This window comes from Sander vitreus, chromosome 5 (genome assembly GCF_031162955.1).
Source record: "Sander vitreus isolate 19-12246 chromosome 5, sanVit1, whole genome shotgun sequence".
NCBI lineage: Eukaryota > Metazoa > Chordata > Actinopteri > Perciformes > Percidae > Sander > Sander vitreus.
The window spans coordinates 22043556-22065897 of NC_135859.1; positions in this window are offsets into that span (position 1 = coordinate 22043556).

Genomic DNA, 22342 nt, shown 5'->3' on the forward strand with positions numbered 1-22342 from the left:
ATAACACTTGCCAATCAGAAACACTAGATTTGTCACAGTCCTTCAAAAATGTTACTTTACCTCTTTCCCTCCTCTTCCCCTCCTCCCTGAGTGTGGACGACAATGCATTATAAGTGTAAAATTTGACTTTACACAAGTCTTTTCAAGTGATAGCTGTTAGCTCTCTTCTTCAATGATAGTCTCCTTTAGAACAGAGTGTCATATTGAAATATTGTCATTTTGACGCCCTAGAATGAACTGTTTCATCTCCTTGTCAATCATATCTATTGTCTATTCCCAATACACAGTATTGTATTTGGTATAATGCATATCCTGAAGCATTCTTTTCTTTTACTTCAAAGGAATATAATATATAAATAGATTCCCCCTCATTTTCTCTTGGTAATTACCATGCGCAGCTTTTTAATGATCACTTTCTCTGTTCAGCTTTTTCTGTTTGTCGCCGTGATGTTTATTCATCCGACTGTCTTTCCATCATGCACACAGGACATGTATTAAATATGTCAATCAGATCATGACTCACACAGTAAAAAAAAAGAGACACACATACACACAGACTACGCATCACACATCTTAGGGGATTGCTGTAAGCACCGGGCATCATATGCATATCCAATATTTCTGCCTCAACACTGATGTTTGTTCCTCTTCCCTTTTTTTCTACTGCTTCAGTGAAGAAAGATCATTTGACAGTGATAGCGTATCAAGGTGGGGGCAGGACAACGCTCACCCCCAGGCATCTCATATGCACTGTGTATTCTGGTCAGGACTCAATGCTGGTGGGAAGTGGAAATCAACTTTACATTTCAAGGTGTAAGAGAAAATGTAGCCTAGAAATACCATCACTCCTTCCGATACTCTATCTCTGACTGTCTGTGTGCATCCCAAGTGTGCGCACTCATCTTTATATGTGTTTTTGTGCAGAATACATGTATGCATGTGCGTGCATGTCTGATCATTTGTTTGTGTTTTGTAGTGGTTGCTTGCAGGGTTGTAAGTGCAGGCTCGCTGTCTGTGTGTGTATCCATGTGTGTTCAGGTGTCCAGCATCCCTGCCCAGTCTCCATAGGGAAATCTCCTTTACCCCTCACTGTCTGTTTGGACACGGTGTATCTGTGTTCAGACTGTCGCTCCCAGTCGGGGCTCTGTGCCCCGATGTACTCGTCATGCAGCTTTAGTTTACCTCTCCTCCCCTACTGCTCTCTCTTTCTTTCTTTCTTTCTTTCTTTCTTTCTTTCTTTCTTTCTCTCTCTCTCTGTCTGTACCTCTCTGCGTCCCACAGCAGCCAGACACACAAACACTCACAGCACATAGAGGTATACAACCACCAGAGCATTCATGCGCATATTCACATTCAAGTACACGCACATCCATTACTCATTCAGTTGCACTCAGGGATTTAGGACTGACAACATCTCAGACAACTAGTACCTGCCAGAGGTGGGGCAAAGTCCCAAGTCAGTCTCATAATAATAAAGTTTAGGTTTTAAGTACTGAAGGAGTCATAATGCATCTTCACCATACTTTAAAAAAAAATGACATGTTATAAATGGCACCTCTGCCACACTAGATTTAACTGGAGCCCAATTAATGAAAAGGATAATTGACATTTTGACAAGTATTGTCTTTTATTTTGCCATTTCTGAACTCTACACGTGTAAATGTCTGTATTCAGAGATGCTGTTAGCTTGGGCTTAATAACACAACTGTCAAATACACTCAAGAATGTATCACCAGTACATTTATATATATATATATATATATCTATATATATATATATATATATATATATATATATATAGAGAGAGAGAGAGAGAGAGAGAGAGAGAGACTGCATGCATTAAAGTTTCCTGACAGTTGCTTACATTGTGCTGGCGTAGGTAATAATGTGATCAAATTAAGACATTTGCATCTTCCCTTTGGATGTTGGCAAGCTTGGCGAACTATACTCGAGTGTATTTGACAACTGTGTTATTTTGCCTGGGACTGGGGTGTATTTCTAGGCAGATGTTTCTAGGAGATACCTATCAACGTGGTAATATCCTCTGAGGCATAAATGCATGAACAGATGTCTAGTATAGAGTCACACACACATCTTGTCACATACATAAAATCCCCTTCTTTTCTTTCTCTTCTTGATTTGAGGGTGCCAGCAGAGGTCATGTACTTTTTACTGTGCATAGCTTGTTCTTTCTAGCACTCTAATAAGAGTTGTTTTTTAACATACCCTAGTATTTCTTTAGAACATACAACATATTGTGCCTCTTTTCACCACTTCACATGTCCTTAATGTTTTTTCATTTGTGCTGAAAGTGGTGAAAATTGAGGGAATGCTTAAAAAACAGTAGGTTATATAAAAGTCCAGTATGTGAAAAATGATGGTGTAGCATGAGAAACTTTTTTGCATCACATTTTATCAGTTTGAGCTTCACAAGGCAATACATTATTGTTGCTGTGCTAATATGTGACCTAAAAAAAAGCAAACTACTGAAACTAGTCAATTCATTATACAAAAGTATTTCAATTTAAGCTAACAAAAATGGAATTGAGAAATTCTACATGTCCATGTCCATATTCTCACCATTGGGATTTATTTTGACATGAAGCTGACTTCAAAACGCTGTGGAGGTTTTCATATCTGAAAATGCCATTTGAATGGGATCTCTTCCACATCATTATCAATATTTATTTTCACCAGCAACACAGGTGATGTGGATTTAAACCTATGCAAACTTCAGAACCTAGTTTATCATGAGATCTGTCTAGACATTAGACACCAGGTGTGTCCTTGTGATCCATTTCCTAAATCCAACCTGCCACAACCCTTTTCCATAACTAAGAGACAGAAATATGAGCGGGACAGATTGAGAAGTTGCATTCAAGCTCTCTCTCTCTCTCTCTCTCTCTCTCTTTCCTCATTTGTAGCTTTGAAAAACAGCGGTTAACATGGAAATGGAACCAAACAGCGTTTCATTCCGCCCGTTCCTATCCTTTAGGCAGTGATTGAATTTTCCCGTTGCCTGCACAAAGCCAGTCCCCACAGGAGCATTGGCATAAATGCTGTTGGAAGCCTGCCTGTTAATCCGCTAAGGAGAAGCATGTGATGAGATGTATCATGCCCGTCGCATCAGACACACACAGGCACTTCTGACACGTCTGTCCATTCAGCGGTGGAGGGCCGGGTATGGATAATGCCCATGATAGTGGAGAGAACGCATCAGCTGACCTGTGGGAAATAAAGAGCGCTCTCTGGTTAGTCAGACCTGCGTCTAACACCAGTCGCTCTCTGTTGGAGGGGGGGCAGTCGGAAGAGCAGCTTAAATGGCTTCTTCTTTCTTCTCAGTATATTTATCTACTGTATGTGGGAAAGCTTGAGATAGAGAAAGGGCAACAAGGGTGTGTTGTGCTGCAGGGAGAAAGACAGCGTGACTTTGACCCCCAGATAGAGACAGACGGTGGCAGTTAAATACTATAAAGTCATACTCCTGCCTGCTTTCTCAGTGAATACACTCTGCATTTAGTGTAGCCTGGAGATACTGCTGACAAGCGCACTGTCTCACTCAAGATCAGGACGCTGATCCAACTATAAAGGTTTACCAGACTGTGCGCCAGTGTGCGCCTATGTGTGTGTGCCATTCCTCACGTTACACAGCAGGTCTTTCATGTGATTGATGCGATTGGACTTGACACACTCTTTCGACATCAAATAAGTAAGCAAAGACTAAATTCAGCCCTCTTGGAGCAATGACACAAAGGGACTTAGATAGGTAGTATTTACCGAGTGTGTTTCTGTGTGCAAGTGTTCTCACAGTGGGTAACACTGTACTGTGTAAGCACACAGCCTAGTGCTCTGCTATGCTAATGTTGGCTGAGATATACAGTAAGAGGCTGTGAAAACACAGCACTCTGCAACCCTGTTCCCTAAAAAATACGCTCGTATATTTACAAAGCAGTTTTGTAGGAAATGTAAATCCACCAGATTAGGTTTTTTTAATCAACATAATGAGGAAAGGTTTATTGAACATATCTGTTAACTGCTGTCAAATCAAAATGCTTATAAGTTAGATGCCTAAACCCATAACAAAGTCCTGTGCTTTGTATGCCCAAACCTTAACCTCGACCCTATAGTATAAGGATGTCACACTTCTTGGACTGTAAAAAACATTGCAGAATGTGATCCAAGCAGCAATTACGTCTTTCCAATACATTTGGCAAATCTAATTAGTGATTCATTTTCTGTAGGATATGTGGTTTCATTAAAGCCACAGATACACACCGAGAGAATATTAAAGAAAACATAGGAGCGCACATTTTACACAGACCAAAAACAAAAGTCCCTTTGGCCCTCACACATTTCCTAAATTTACAATGTATTTGTCATGCTTTCACTTGATCCCAGGATCACTAAGTGTGTCTTAGCTCCTCGCAATCCTGGTGTAATGACTGTGACATTGTTCTGCACAAATAAGTCTTTTAAAAATGCTGACCACTGACCTCTGAGAGGATTAGCATTGCTACATTGCATTACACAGTCCCACGCCCACTGTTTACCAAATGTCTCAAGTCTGACATAGTCTCTCATTCCAGCAGTTTAACACTACAACTGTCATCTGAATAGGGGGATATGTGCACGTAAAGTGTTTTCATGGCATTTGAATCTTTATTTCCATACAAGGTCTCATATCTCGTGCAATGCAAGATGCACTCACCTTTGTGTGAACATAAGCCTGTTCACATAAATTTCCATACAGTAGCTTTCAGGTCCTCTTGTATATGTGTTGGAGGAAATATCCCCTGCCAGTGTTATTAGGCAGCCTGTGTGTTTGCTCCTAGTAGAATAAACACTATGGCTGCTTTGATAAACCATGAAGCCTTCATTTCACTTTGTATATCTGGGCTTCAGCCGAAACACATCCGCAAGAAATTTGCTGTGCCGTTCTCAGGAAAATTGGTTTGGTTGTGTTGCTTTTTGAAAGGACTGGGCCTAAACACTGGGTCTGCATGTTAAATGCCAGCACTCCTTCCTCCAGGGAGGTCTCTTAGCTCTTAATCGGTTTGTTTCGAATTTCAATTTACTTGAAAAAAAATAAAGCTTTATTCTTTTGAATAATATGAACAGAGACAGAGTAGGGTCCCTCAGGGCCACAAGCCAATCTTGCAGTGCACCGCTGGCCCCAGGGTCAAAACACGTGCCGTGTTTGTGATACCTGTGGCTGCACATGTGTATATGTGTACGAGTATATGTTCCCAGCATTAAAACAAAAAGGAGAAGCACTTAAGTCAGACCTCTATTCAGCTGAGCTCAGACATGGTTTAATGACTCACAGTAAGTTTTGAACTTGAAACTATTCAATGCTTCTATAAATTCATTTGAACGAAAAACAAAAGTGAAATAATGATGTATGAATGCATACGTCTGGTGTCTGGAGAGACATTGCTGTGCGTGTATGAGTGCGTTAACACGCATACGCGTGTGTTTATTAACCTTTTGCTCCTGTCTCTGCCTTATGTCTCTCAGATCCCAGGAGCCTGACGCATGGGCCATTTCACACATGCACACACTGACATCACAGGACATGACCCCCAATACATTCACACATACACACATAAAAACACACACACACAAGCAACAGCATCGCAAAAGCAAACCCCTTCAGAAGAGAGAAGGTGAATCTTGCTTGAAGATTAAGCAACAATTAAGTTATAATAAACAAAAAAAATGTCATTATCTGCGAATTTTCAGCCGTTTGGAGAAAGGACAAAGACTCTTTTGAACAATGACAATCACTGGCCTTTCATAAGTTTTCTATTTATACCGTATTCTATTTCCCGAATACACATTGGTGCACATACTGTACTCACTAGGATATGTCACTCAGTTCTCATTGTGTGTGTGTGCGTGCGTGCGTGCGTGCGTGTACACAAGCTTCTTTGCAGGTATGAGTGGGTGTGTGTTCCAAAACAGTCTCAGAATGTAAGTTTGCTGGAAGCGGAGTAATCAAGGAGATAAACAATACAAACAGATGGAGCCATCTCTCCCAAGAACATACACACACACACACACACACACACACACACACAACCCACACACACACACACAGATGTCCGTATTTTCAAAGGTTGCTATCAAAGCATCTACTGGCACCGCGCTCCCCCATTAACAAGGCAGATGGTCTTAAACTGTTTTGTTTGTTGGACTGACAAACACCCACAGACAAACTGTAACACATCTGAACACCCACACACATTTGCACCAGGTATTGTAGTTTAGTATCCATATGTCATACTTCCTCTCCAGTGAAACAGAGCAGTGTCACCTCTCTGGAAGAGACTGTTTCTCTAATTAAAGGAAGAGCCTGTTTCCAACTGCAACAGAAACCCTGATGAAAACTGCTACAAATCTGCTATACCCAGCCAACTTCTAGGAACACTAAGATTGGGCTGTTTTCCTGCAACATTTATCTTTTGTGTTAATCAAAACAATGTGCACATCTACTTCTTTGTTACTGATGATGGCCATAAAGGAAAATGTAAAGGACAAAGTTTGTGACAATGTGTGAATAATATGCTAATATCACCTTTTTTAATGCCAAACACTCACAACAAGGAGCAGCTTAAACAGTGTTTAGTGACAATGTTGTGTTGACCTTTTGGGACTTTTACAACATAATTTTAACACAATTATGCAGGGATCTAAGCTAGTCTCGCTTATCTCCACAGCAATGCGGAGTAAGGTCTGGCCTTTCCACACATACACTTCTGGATAGAAGGAAAAAAACACTCTGGGTTGTTTGCATTTCTTTATACCAATCACAATTGTCTTGGGCGGTGCTAAACTACGGTCGCAGCAATGGTGAATCTGCAAATTGGTCTCAGGAAGAAAATTGTTTTGGTGGAACATTTGAATACATGGTTAAACGTAATTTACTCTTTCCAGTGTATCGCTGTGTGTATTTTGTCCAAATCAAATCTTTACCAATCTGTCCCAAAATGTCCCAGTTAGATTGAATGCCGGAAAAATATATTGTTTGTAAATCTGAGTTCCACTATTCTAACCATGCCTGATGAGCCCCAACAATGTATCAGGTTTCTGGTCTGGTATGGAGGTTTTATAAAATTTTGGGCTACTGCCAGGTTATTAAAATGCATTTTTAGGAGATGAAATTGGTCTCTGTGTCTCTGTGACTGTGCATAGTGACAATGCTGTTAGTAATATTGGGCCAAAATCATCAATGGGTCTTCCTGTGTGTGTCAAGTTGCTCAGTGAGAAATAGACAGCAAGCCTAAGAGACGGGCATGTGAGGCATTAACGAAAGCAAGCATGTCTATTGTAACTGTAAAATATAATGTCAGGTTGAGTTTGTTTCAGCAAGCAATTTAACTTCAATGCTAATATTCAGTGCCGCAGGAGTATGCCCTTTATTTAGCCAAGTATGGGTGTGGAGGTCAGGGTGGCGGATGACTTAAATAGTAAATAGTGTGAAACTACAGCCTCTTTTCGACCAGTCATAAAGCTCTATTAAATGGGACCAAGATCCTCCTCCTCTTGTGAATATGCTGCACTGATACATTCCAGATAAAAAGTGCAGTGTGTGTTATAAAATGGCCTTCAAGTATATTTCAATAACAACATCATTATTACAGAGGTGACAACAGCACAGTGACATTATGAAGTGAATGCGTAATTTTCTTCATTATGACCCTTCTGTAGTTATAGGTCTTAATAGAAAAACTCTCAGTAGGAGTCTGATGGCACGCCAATCTTGATGCTTATTGATATTCTGTGTCATGCACTTAAGAGGTGAAGGAAAACTTTGGAGCTGCAGTTTGTCAAAGAGCACATGCACCTTGGACTATAAGGTCAGGTCAATGTGTGCCAAACTCTCCAGCAGACAGGTTTGTTTGTGTGCTTGGAAGAGTCAAGCACCGCTCGCATTCTGATCGAGAGCTCGCCTACTCTATTTCTCTCTCACGCTCAGTGGCTCTCTATACCTCTTTATGCGTTCCTGCAGCAGTCAGGTGGAGTGGACTAGGGGGGGAGGCAGGGTTGGAGCTTTAAGAGTGGCGTAGGGGGAAGAAGGATGGAGGAAAGGGGGAGCTGGCAGAGGGGAGGTTTCAATCAGTGGGCTTGGCATTGGCTCTTCAGCAATGGAATGCCAGGTCACTGCACTATTCTTTGTTCTGGCTAGCTGAAGCCCTGCTGAATTCACTGGACTGCTATCAGATGGCAGAGTCAACCCTGGTGGTATGGTAAAGGAGCATAAAAAGGAGAGAGACAGAGATGGAGGGAAACAGGCAACTATTCAACTGAAGGGCCAACCAGGTCTTGTCAGGCCTAGGGCTTAATTCAGACATTTATAACAAGTGATTGAAAACACCACTGATTTACTGGAATTCCCTGCCCAGTCTGACAAGTAAATTCTGTGGTAAACAGGGTGTAAACAAACAGAGCCACAGAAATGCTAAAGTAAAATGTTCATGCTGAAAGTATCTACAAAACATTCACTAGCAATGTATTTCATTCGTTTTTTTCTCCAATATCTGGCATCCAATGCATGATTAACAGTGTTGCAGTTATGCTTAAGCACTTACAAGTAAAATAAAATAAAAGTTAGTATTGACTGAAAGCATGAAACGGGATGCATTATTTTCTTAATTATCACGCACACAGAATGGACCCACACTGCACGACTAAGGTACGTAATATACAGTGGTTTATTAGCAAGCTAATAAAACACAAGCAACAGTGTCCAGTAAACGGCAGGCAAAGGGAAATCTGAGAAAACAGGCAATGGTCAAAATCCAAGGGAAAACAGGAACTCAGGAAAACAGGACACAGGGAAAAACGCTTGAAGGATGAACACAAGGAAGCAGACGATCTCACACTGGGGTAAGGGGAAGACGGAACTTAAATACACAAGACACGGGAGACAATGAGACACAGGTGAAACACTTAAGGGCGGGGACAGGTAATCACACAGGCGGGAAAGTAAAAGACAGGTAGTAAAACCAGACAACACATGGGATAACAGAGAGACTACCAAAATAAAACAGGAAATGGAAAACTAATAGAAAACATGGAATGAACTAAAAACAGAAACTTGACACAAGACATGACATATTTAACCATAATACCAAAAACCACAAAATCACGTTTTTTTCCTAACTCGATGTTAAGGATGTCACACTTCCTGGAATGGAAAAATACCTGCTGTCAATGAAAGTGATGATTAAGTGCTTTTCATCCAAAATGTATCTGGCAGAGTAAATATAGTAATATATAAATGCATTTTATATGAAGACAGGAGCTCCATAAATATGGTCTATGTCACTAGCCAGCTCTGTCCCAGCCGACAAAGAACTCAGGGGATTGAATGGTACACAAACACAGCAGGTACCCAGGTTAGTAAATGTCACAGCAGCACAGCAGCATATTGCTGACAAAGATAGAGCAATTCAAAAGCTGTTCCTGTGAGGCTGCATTCCCGCCAAATCAGACATTGCAACGAAAACGACAGTCCTCCCATTTATTTGAATGTGAGTGGTGTGTTTAGGCTCCGGCGATGGGGAACGCAGGAAACACCGGACATCACGCTGTGGTGGCCAATCATGTAACCTACCACAATTGAGCCATTTAAGTGAAACTCCCACAACGCCGCACAACCCTGCGCTAATTGCCGCAAAGCCTGATTTGGTGTGAATGCAGCTTAAGTCATAGAATAGAAGAATGACATTTGGAATATGAATGTTAACTTGCAAAGTGACAAGTCATAATGCAACTCAACTTTCACAGCATCATTAACAAGTTGAAGCCTTCAGATGTATTCTTAAAAGAAGAGAGAAGTCAGTAAAGTCTATTAGTTCACTTTGCAAGCCTGCTGACCACACAGCTAGAATTTCTAATACATGTTAAAGAAGACAGCTTCCTGCAGAATACACTTCCTTTTTCATCCCACCTGTGGCTGACTTAGTGATGGATTCACAGTCTGAGTTTTCAGATTTTAATGAGTCAGTCATGTCAGCGTCGAGCTAAATAACTTCATGGGGTGTGTGTGTGTGTGTGTGTGTGTGTGTGTGTGTGTGTGTGTGTGTGTGTGTGTGTGTGTGTGTGTGTGTGTGTGTGGAGGAAGGCCACCACTGGTTGTGTGGCAAATAATGAGCATGTCCTGAGCTAGCCACTCTCAGCCTGGTGTGTGGAAAGCAGACGAGTCAGCCTCTACAGCGAAGATCTGGCTCTGTTAAAGCACAGTAAACTCCATAACCCCTTAACCTAGGTAGACTAACGGCCAGCTAAGATTGTCAAGTAAAACCATGAGTCAAGTGACAGAAGGAGGAGATGACATGAGAGACAAAGAGAGGGAGGGAGAGGGGGTAGGGAGTTTTAAAAGACAAAAGAAAAAGAGATGAGTGAAACCACAGATGGAAGAGAAACCCAAAATATATGACAGAAGACAGACAAATGGCAGAAGAAAAGCAGAGGGAAATAGGGAGAGTAAGGCAGAAAAGGAGTGAATAAGAGAGCGATAAGGGAGACAGAAGAGACTGGAGACACAGTACACACACACACACACACACACACACACACACACACAAAACAGCCTGGGCGCCAAACCATCTAAATTGAGTGCAAATAAAGAACTGCAGCAGTGTTTGGCAACCATCCAATTGCAATGCAGGAAGTGTAAAGACGGGATGATTGAGTAGTTTTTGGACTAACAACATTCTGCCTTTAGATGAGCCGAACCCTCATCCTTCATTCCCTGCAAGACAGTCAGTTATTGGAGCTGTTATGAGCGATGATGTTAATTACGTATCTGACTATTTTTACACCAAGAAACAAGGGCAGATTGGATCATTACTGGGGCTCTGGTTGCAGACAGGTAGATGGTGTGATTTAAAGGTAGAGCAGACAGATGGGCGAGTGAGGCTGTGATTACCAGAGAATGAGAGATGATTGCAACAGAGATAGCCACCATCATTAATCAAACAATGGTCGATATGTTGCACCATGGCAGTGGCCTTGATGCAATATTTTGAGACTAAACACTGCAGATACAAGAGTTAACAACAATCACCAACATTTTTCACATGATAGATTTTTAAAAATGTTGTCCAGGAACTGACGAACAGGTATGTCTCATTGTAAACTTTAAGAAGACTGTGTGATTATGTTACAGTAATGTTAGTTTTGAATAATTAAAAGTCACCTGCAATCGTAGAATTAGATTCTTTGTTAAAGGGGAATTCCCCCATCTTCTAATTAAGCAGAAACAAAAAAGGGAGAAGTGGGAATCCCATTTTATCTTTAATCCTGCTCAAATATAAGGCAGCATACAAACAGCAAGTTACCTGGTACAGTAAGGGGGTTGCTTTTCTGTTTGGCTGTGAAATTTTAGCTAAAAAATACATATGGGGACCACTTTCTAATAATGCATATATTTTATAAGAAAAAGCTTATACAATTGTTAATGCTTCATAGGTCCTAAGTAGGGACAAGTTGTGGGTTGCTAGGTTGAGAAAACTGTATTTGGAAGGTGTATAACCTCCTCACATGCACATCAGAAAATAAGCCCTGCTAAATTTCCTTTTTTGTTAATGATTTTAAAAATATATATAAGATGCATTTAAAGTTAATATCCACGATTTGGATTTTGCACGCACACACAAAAACCCATTGTAAAAAAGAGTACCAACAACATACTAAACACTGTCAAATTCAATGAATGGATTGCGACCGCTGATAGCACCATGGATTGCATAGCATTTGCAACCATTACCTCCCCCCGTGTCAAGGTTTGGCTCAGTAGGTAGAGCGGGCACACCTGCTGAGAGGTTTGTACCTTGATGCAGAGGCCCGGGGTTCAAGTCCGACCCGTGATGGTTTCCAGCGTGTCTCCCCCCTATCTGTCCTGTCAAATAAAGGCGGAAAAGCCAAAACATCATAAAAAAAAATAAGTTTTACAGTAGGTAAGCCCTTTTTGATCAATTGTCCAGGCAGATTGTTTTGGTCATTGATTTGTTGTTTGTAGTTGAGATTAGAGAGATGAGAGATTTCTCTGTGGTGTAACGGATGGACTTGTTTGTGTGTGGTCGTGTTGCCCTGACCCTGCCTGGCAAATAAAGCACATCTTGCTCATGCTGGAAACAAAAACACTCACACAGACTCTCACATGTACACATACGAGGTGAGACCGCAGACTGTCTGCAAGGTCAAACCGGTGGATCAGCAGCATCCCCTACTCCCCTCATCCTTTTCTCCATCTTCCCCCCATCCCTCTCTCTCACCCTCTGTCTGAGCGTGTCACCTTTCTGCCCTCATCTTCTCCTCCCTCCCTTCATTTTCTCTCCTCCATCTCCATGTGTCAGTGCTCTAGGTCCCTTCCTCCCATATCACTTTTCTCTTCCCCTCCCTTCCTCTTCTCTTCGTTCTCTCCTGGTGGGTCAACTCCTGACCTCTTGGCCTGACCCTTTGCTCCTACTCTACTGCTCTTCCCAGTAACACCAGCTGCCAATCTAGTTTGCCCATAGCAGTACTGCTGAAAAAGCCCTTTTTTGTAATCCAAATATAACAAAAGCTGAGCCCCACTACCGAAAACTTGGAATTTTAAACATTGCTATTTATTTCAACACAACAGATGTCATATGTATGGTATGTGCTTCTGCTTACATACCTATTCCCAGCACAAGATTTACTTCAGTACTGCTGCAAAGAAAATAATCTCTAAACTGTCTTCTGACAGAAGAATGTCAAATGAGAAAAGCAAACAAGAAATTTGGATCTTGAAGTTGAATTTAAGTTGTGAAAATGAAGACCTGAAACTTGACTTTGACTTGTTTTTCTTCAGGGACTTATTTGCCTGAAGACTTGACTTGAAAACAAGTTGCAAGTCACACAATTCATGCTGATGATTAAATCAAAAACGTAAATTTTGACCCAATAAATACTGGGGCAATACAAGCTGAATAGAACAGCAGCAGTCAGGCCTTGAGTAGGCTTATTAAATGACAGTGGTGTTTGGAAAGTCAATTAAAAGGATTAATCCCAAGACATTCCCAGACCAGACTGCATATGTAATCTGACCGTGCCACCTATTCAGATCAAATGCATCTGATAAGGGTGAGCATATGATGAGGCGTATGATGATAAGGCCTGGTAACATCAGCATTTATAACAGAAATATTGATCAGTGGACTTGCTCAGCGTAAAATTTGACCTGCAAAAGTGACCAATAGCAAGTCATCTTGACAGTTTTGACATTTGCGAAAAGAGCCAGCAAGTCCAAGTGGGGTCAGATATTGTTATTAGCTGTGTTGCACCATCCACTTTTATTTCACCTTCTTTGTCAGAGTATAAACTGCTCCAGGAAGAACTGGTAAAAGTGGTCTAATATCTAAAATATTTCGCTAAGGCAAGCATATGAATTTTGCTGTGCCACTTTCTGGTGTGACCAAGCCTATAACATCATGTCTCAAACGACAGTTGGTATCACTCTACTAGACTCTTCCCTACCCGAAAGGTGAGATTCCAAAAGCTATCTCTGTAGCCAGCAGTCAGTCTGCAGTCTGCTGCCTGTGCATCTGATTGGCAATTCATCAAACCATTATGCCTATCCTTGTGGATGGTGGGCCCACATGGTAGCCATGTTTTTTGGGCTGTTTCTGGACCTGTACCACATGTGACGTGACTTGAGACGATAAGACTTGTAATGGATCCTTTGAGATGTGGCTTGAACTTCCCCCAAAGACTTAACAGCAGCTCTGTAAAAAATCTGTTTGCTTTATATTGCGGAAATATAAACATCTAGGACTATGCCTTTCTGTTACTGTTAACTTAATTTTTTTTTCTCAGCTGCATATATATTTGTCTATCTGAATGTTTTCCATACAGACTTAGAACCCCTCTTATCCTCCCAGTACAGCCATGCCCAGACCTGGCCAACTTATCAGCCAGGCCAACCCATCTTCTCTCCATTACACCACAAACAAATTGGTCTGTTACACCTCTGTCTGGGCCCAGATTGCATTTCTCTTCTCATCCCTCACTGCCTAAACAGTCTTTCTTCTTCACTGTGACATTTTCAGCTCCTTTCGCCCACACTTTTACATTGCCCTCCCCGGGCAGACAACTTCTCTCTCTTCATGTGTGCCCTCGCTGCTTAACTGGCTTTACTTGTCAAGATTGAATCACATCTCTCTTTTGACACACACACACACACACACACACACACACACACACACACACACACACACACACACACCTCTAGAGTGTGTATACAATTTCTAACCACACAAAACTAAGACTATTGTTATTCATGCATGGGCAGCCAGTGACACACGACACCCAAGGGTAGAGCTACCAATGTACTTTGTAACACACATGCACCATTCAGCCCCTAAGCCAGGTTAGCTGATTCACCCAGTTTCCAGTCTTTGTGCTAAGCTAAGCCAAGCTAACCAGCTGCTGGCAGTGGCTTCATATTCACCATACTTATATGGCACTGGTATCAGGACTAGTTACAAATTTAGACCTAATTTCCTCTGATGGAAATGCAAGTAAAGTTCCTTAAAATGTTCCAGGTTTTTGGATAAGTTCCTCCAGGGGAATAGGGCTTTTAGAAAGCACTTGTAATATACAGTATACTGTATGTATGCACTTACATACAACTAATGTTCTCACATTTGTGTAGGCTGCTGGCCACTTGAGCTTTTGGTTTACACAGCCTGAAATATTTTTCCACTTGTATTCCCTCCGAGTTTTTAACCAGTCTCAGATCACATATGAGGTTTTGTCAGTGAGTTAAAGTCTTAACTGTACCTTTGGTATTTCTTACACTACTCTCCACTGAGTAAAATGATTTAACAACAGGACACTATAGGCTTTAACTTCAGGCAGAGACAGAGTATGACAGAAATACTCCACCACTTAGAGTACCAACATATATCAAACCACACACCCACATAAACACTCAGGATGTACTCATATACCCACAAACACATGCTTACTCCCTCCCATGAGTGTGATGACCATCATATTGAGTCACATAATAGAGATTTGTTCCTGTTAACTCAAATCTGTCAATACAGCCTTTTACTCAAACAGTCTTTCTCACCCTTTTACTTTCCTGCCTACCACACATTCTCCCAAAACAAACATATTGACTGGGATTTCAGGGAAGGATAAGAGCGGACGAACAAGAACAAACTTTAGGTGCGGTGGCAGGTGATGAAAGTCTGACAGACATTAACAGTCAATTATATGTGTGTGCTGTGCTGAGCATTGGATCTGGCCTGGTACTGTGAGGCTGCATTAATGATCTGGCCTGAGCAAGGTATACACTTCATGTCCCCATATTTTTGTGTGCACCCGCATGTATGTACATCGATGTGTACATGTGAGGATGAATCATAGGCATGCTTTTGTGCCCTCCTCGCATCTCAGAGGAGAGACCGAAAGCCTCTGCAAGCACACAAAAGTCCTGTAACCGGGCCAGATCCATAGAAGGCTACAAGGGTTAATACAATATGGGACTGAGAGTTGTAGAATGGTATGGCATGAATGCAAATGTTTCATTTCAAAATGTCAGATCAAAAAACAGCAAACCGATATGAATAAGTTCTGAGTTCCTTACCTCTATGAAGACAAAATAAAAGACTGCCTGAATAAAATAGTACCTGGAAAGAAGTGGTTGCTTTGTATCGTGAAAGAATACCGATACAGTTTCCCAGATTAGCATAGAAATTGGCACAAAAATCAGTCTGGGTCACAAGACGTAAAAAAAACTTTTTTAATAAATGTGGTTCCCAAGAGCAACAAAGGAACAGTGGATCCTGAAATGATCTCCATTTTTCATCAGTGCACCATTCAAACTGACCATAAAAAGCTCACAGTGGAAATCTCGAGGCCATGCCAGGATCCTGCCTGCCTCGCAACACCACACAAAGAAGAGACACAGTGATGTTTCCGTATGGAGCGTGGCCATGGAGCTGCAAGATAATCAACCCCATGGCGGCCTGTGCAAGCTTGTGACTCCTTCCACAGCCAAAAAAAACCAGGAAGTCGCCACTTATCTGTGAATGCCATCGTCATGAGATACTTGTCAAGTCAGGTTTGTTTAAAAAGTCAAAAATCACATGTTTGTCCCAGAGAGTACTGCAATCTGTAAAGATCTTCTATCCTTACTCCCTACATTTAAAAATAACTGTAAAACAAACCTTCCTCTCAGATGAGACCAACATCTAATAGGTCTGACATGAACAGAGAGGACAGACAGAATTTAGATATGCAGAAATATATAAAGTAGGAGAGCTACAAGTACTGGACTAAATATAATAATAAATATAAAGAATTTATATGCCTGCAGTACATGCTGCTCACGTGCTTTATTTTCACTGAAAATACTGTTCGGCTTTCAAGTAATTTAATCTAGTTGGTGCATGATATGGTACAAGACTAATATTAATTTATTAGAGTGACAAAAATTATTCACCAAGCAAGTAATGTGACTTGGTATATAGAAAGATAATCTAGAGATTTAGAGTTAGGGTCAGGGTAGGGTTACATTATTTATAAAGATAGTAAACAAATAGTAAACACTGACACTTTGACAGACATCAACTTTTTGTTACTGGATAACAGCTGAGTATCAGCGATTAATTTAGCAAAAAAAGTGCTGGTGATAAGTTGAAATGGTACATTGTGGTAGATACTTAGATTATTCATACTAGAATAATAGAATCGTTTAGAATAGAAATACTCAGTAAGTACTACTCTAATAATTAGTTGCTAAAGTTAGATGAGAAGATCAATACCACTTTTGGGTCTTTACAGTAAATATGAAGCTACACCTAGCACCTCTAAAAGTTTACTAATAAACATGTTATATCTTGTAAAACGTATAAAACTGACGTGTGGACTACTGTTTGGCCCTGTGCAGTGACTTCCTGGAGTTTTGCCATCAGTGTGTGGTTGCCAGGCAAGTAGCAACTGTAAAACCATAATTTGTAATTTTTACACTTTTTTGTACAGATTAAACAAACAATATATAGCATTGGTAATTAGTGAACTGTAGAGGTGCTGGTAGGCAGATTTTGTTCCTTTGGACAGACCCAGGCTAGCTGTTTCGCCGTTTTCAAAGTTTATGCTAAGCTAAACCATCTGTTAGCTATAGCTTTATATTTACCATACAGGCAATATGCGTAGTTCCTGAAGAAAATGTCAAACTAATCCTTTAAAGTATGTAATATGTAATGATGTTGTTTAGATAAAAGGTTATTTTGAGCTTATTATTGTGTAATATGCCTTATGTTTTATCTCTCTATGACCCACATACTGTAGAGCCCCTATACACCAGCATACCCACAGCACGTAATCACATTCTTCCACTCTGACCTCAAAACGGTCTATCCTCATGCAGGGCAAAATACTGCAGATGAAAAGAGAGGTCATCGTTTTCGTTTAGTTTCATCGTGACTTTGTTGACCACTTGTAGAACCATTACAGCTGTAAAAGATGTTTCTATTACCTTGCCATAATTCAGACTAAACTTGCTCATATGTTAAATATACTAGCATTTGAGATAGGCTATCTGTGGCGACTATGTGGTTGGTACATTGGTAACATAATTTTTATTCCTGGCAAGCAATAATGTGGATTGTTTGTACCACTATAACCCTATTTGACATTATTGGCGTTTCTTTTGAGTTGAAATGAACACCCACTAGGGATTACAGGGCACCAGCTGTTGGCACCAACTGATAATTGGCACCCATGGCAGTGTTGAATTACCAAGAGAGTTGGGACTCCATCTATCGTAATTCACAGGGGAGTGATGAGCAAACAATGGGAGACATATGTTGCATTATGAATAGAAATCGATAACCCAACCTGCAAAACAAATAGCACAGCAGGAGGTAACTATTTAGTACAGAGTTTCAATACTCACTCCACCTACCGCCCAATCATCTGGATGGATACCAAACCAGAGCAGACCTAAATAATAAGCAGTGTTTTCAGTTGGGAACAGTCAAACTTCTACAGTTAAATCTCTGGGGAGTTTCAATGCAAACAAATCTTTTAATATCTAGTTGAGTCTATCCAGCGCAGTTAATTGCCTCATCATGTTGTGCCACTGGATTGACAGTAATATGTCATCTTTATGCATGCCAATGAAAAACACAGACATGATTTATCTGCCTTCACATTATCACACTACATACAGTATTCCTAGGCCTTTTGATAATTTATTTCCCCCATTCTGGTGTGAAGGAGCACTTAAGCATTGTGTTAGTGCTACTCAACATATCTTCACTCCTGATATTTGACTGCTGATTAGAGTCTCTTGGTTGTGTGTTTGTGCAAGTATGCATATTTAAGTACTGCACATGCAATGCAAGCTTTTCACAGTGCATCGTGTGTGTTTCCCTGCATACACTGCGTCTATAGTTGATGGAAAAAGATCTTGGATTGGAAACAAAGGGAGCACATAGATAGGTGTTTGCTGAAATGAGACTGTAAAAACATGACCATCCCCATTTAGCATAGAGTAAACATAAGTGGTTTTGGTCTACAAAATGCCAATTACAATTACTTTTCATGTATATATATATATATATATATATATATATATATATATATATATATATATATATATAAAAACAACTTTAGACACTTATACTGTAGCATTGACCGTGATGATTGTTGTTGATGATTGATTGATTGATTGATGACATTGATAACATCTAGCTCTTGTTCCTATGGAATTTAAATGTACTTTGGGCATCAGCTTATACCAAATTAATGTATGTAATGTAAAGACTTAAGGGGATACTTTGCTGATTTAAATCCAGCTCTGTGTCATGGCAGTGTGTGCAGATGAACCCTGTTCGGCTTCCCTCCGTGATACTAGCGCACAGATTTCCCCCGTGGAGCAGAGCAGTGGACGTCCGCCGAGGTCCGCCAGAGGGAAGCCAAACACTGTTCATCTGCACACACTGCCCACACTAAGATGACACAGAGCTGGATTTAAATCAGCAGAGTATACTTTTAACTAGCTAGTTGAATTAGCACCAACATTTCCTGTATTCTATAAAACCATTTTTTTAATATTACTTTTTGAGCAATATGCATTTAATGTGTTCCATTGTGGTGTTACTGCCTCACTTTACCATGTTGGATACTGCCCACACACAGTGGAAACAGGAAATGATGCATGCACGTACTGGATATGATATGGAGGACAAAAATGTTTGCATGCAGACATTTCACATAATGAAGAACACATTAGATGATAATGTAAAGCATTGAATCTTCTCAGCCCATTGTATATTTGGCAATGCTGTAAACAGATAGATGAGTTGCTCTTCATCTGTTGCATTTCTTGGATGTTTGCTCCCCCTGGCCATCAATATCCGTCATTTCAAACTGAACTCTCGGATCAAATCAACACTGAAATCTTATGTATTATAACTTTCCATCATCATACAGTGATGACAGAGTTTCTTCTTGCATTACGAAACATGTTTATACAACTCAGTGTTTGCTATACATCGAGCTTAAGTGTAATATTTTCCATGCATGCTTTTGTACACCACAATAGTTTGCCTATTCTGAAAAGACATACATTACATCTGTGTTTCTTTGTGGGGTCAGAAACCAAACCTTGCAGGTTTTGGCCGCCTAGAGAGAGAAACCTCCACTTTCACATTTCAACCCCCCATTCTGATAGCGATACCTACTGCTCGCTCTATAAGATGATGGTGATAGTTAAGACGAACATGATGATAGCGAGAGTGATGGCCGTGCTGGTGGTGGTGATGAGCATGATGATGATCATGATCTGCTATTTCTGCCAATGACAGTGTTGAGTCTTTCACAGGTAAAAAGAGGCACAGCAGATATGCTGGCTATATCAGGTTGACGATAGGGGTCCAGGCCAGCAGCAGGATATGTGAAATTACATTAAGTGGAATGAATGTGATTGGGCCCCAGTCTTCAACACACAGGCCTCCAACTGTTTCTGGATTACATTGTGAAGGGCAGCAAAGAAGGATCCAGAAATTGAAAGCTATTTACTGGAGGATGTTTGGAGGTAAGTGTGTATACAGACTAGTGTATATTTGAAATGAATTTAGTACTTAGTATTAGTATAGAATTTAAGAGAGTTTCTCTAGTGAAATAGACATATGTCAGGCCTCTTCAAAAAGAAACAGGGCAGAAAGCATCATTTTTAAACTGTAGGAGCGCTTCTTTTTTTCCCACCAGCAAAGAACACTTTGAGCCCCAGTTCTACTACTTAGACTGCCAAACAGCCTCTTAAGTGTCACCCTGTCTTGTAACGACACATGCACTCTGGTGTCTCTATCTCTGTGTCACTTTGGTTCTGACAGCTTCTCTTAAGACTCTTATTCTATGGATGGGACCACTTTTCTGATCCATCAATCCACAAGAAGACGCGAAGAGAGGACAGGAGAGGAAGAGTGTCTTGGATGGAGATGAGAGCAGACTTGTCAGACATATAGATTGTCTTTCTCTGATTAAAATAGCACGTTTTGGAATGGCATGCCATGCTGGTTGTGAAGCGACGTGGGTATGTGAAGGCCCTGGTCGATAGCACTCCACCACAGTGGAATATAAAAAGTATTGATCTGCCTTTACCTTGGACAGCTTTGAGAACAACGCCTGTGATGTTTCTGTAGCCAACCATCAAAGTCAGAACACTTTTCTCTACATCACTCTGACTTGTAAAGGGATGGAAAAGAGAGAAAAAGAGATTCCTGTCATATCAGATAGAGAGCTGAGTTTTCCTCTGAGCTTTTTGTCAGAGAGGTCAGGCTGGTTGTTCGGTTTATTACCTCATGGAGCTGATGAAGTGAAAGGGGTGATGAGGGTTTGGGTCAGGTGGAGAAAGGTTAGAGCCAGAGAGAGGCAGTTTGTTGCAGGGAGGGTCAAAGGCTGGAGTTAGAAAGATGAGGGCTAGCCAAGGCCACGAACCCATGTCTTTCACACATGTACACATGAGGGTCACTTTCCATGTTTGTGAATTAGCCAGACAAACACACAAAATGTTTTTTTTTTTCTCTCTCTCTCTCTCTCTCTCTCTCTCTCTTAAACTCATACAGAGAAAAAAGACATTTTCAAATAAGCAGCTGTAAGCCTTCAGAATGAGGAAAATCAATTGAATCAAGAAGAACTGACAGACGCGTTTAAGGGCGCAGATCTCGTGTAAGAGAATCCTCCTCCACAGAGAGAGAGAAACACACTCGGGACAATCCTCACTGTTAAATCTTGCTGATCCCTGATCAGAGTAGGGGGAGGTCTGCAGGGAGTTGTACAGAGAAACAGACAACCAAAAAGCACCAGAATAACAGATTGTGGAGCAGCTCCTGAGATCACACAGAGCTGCTCAGCTCAGGAAATAACACAGACACAGAAGGAAATCGAAGTCAAGAGGCTTTTCCTTGTTGAGCCTTGCTGTGGAAATTTGCATTGTTCTCATGCACTGTAACATTGCTCTTAAAGACACTGAAGGCTACGTGGAGATACTTGTATGATGCTGCAATCACTGCATTTATAGTTGAAGTCTGTCCTTCTAATCTAATATACCTTTGTCAAATTCAGTGAATATCTCCTCACGGTCCGCTAGCTGTCCTCTCTGTGTGTGCGAAAATAAATCTGGTTTTCATAGACAGGCCTGGCTCTGTAAAAGGGAAAGAAAGGAAGTGGCTCGGTCCGAGCCCAACACTATTCCGTTCCAGTGCTCGTGCGCAGGACAGGAGAAAGGCCAAGGGTGTATAAAGAGAAAGGCAGTGGAAGTGAGAGGGACTGTAAATCCTGCACATGCTAACTTTCTGAAGGAGCACTTACGGGACGGGTGTTGAGTTCAAATATTAACAATCTTTTTCCAGAATCGCTGACTCCACCTTTAATACAAAGTCTCTCAGCCTGATTATCACTCCTGGTCAGCACCAGCAGGTCTTTTCAAGTGTCTGTGTGTGGAAATGATTTGAATCGAATGAGTAAATGCATCAGGGTGGCCGAGAATTGGACACATCTGCTGTGATCAGAAGAGAGGTGTGGCGCTGCGGACCTCTAAGTAGCTGGATTAACCACTGGCCACGGGGCTATTGATGTTATTGAGCTGACAGGCTGATGAATGGAGTCCTTCTGCAAAGGTGTATGAGTCTGCTGCTGTAGCTAGTTAACGTGTTCACAGGACAGGCGGTGATAGAGAATATTGAACCTGCAGCAATTAATTTTGAAAGCAAAAGTTTTTTGTTAGGCAGCCTTTGATTATTTGGTGGACAGTCAAAATTTGCATGATTAACAGGAAACGTGCCCTAAGGCC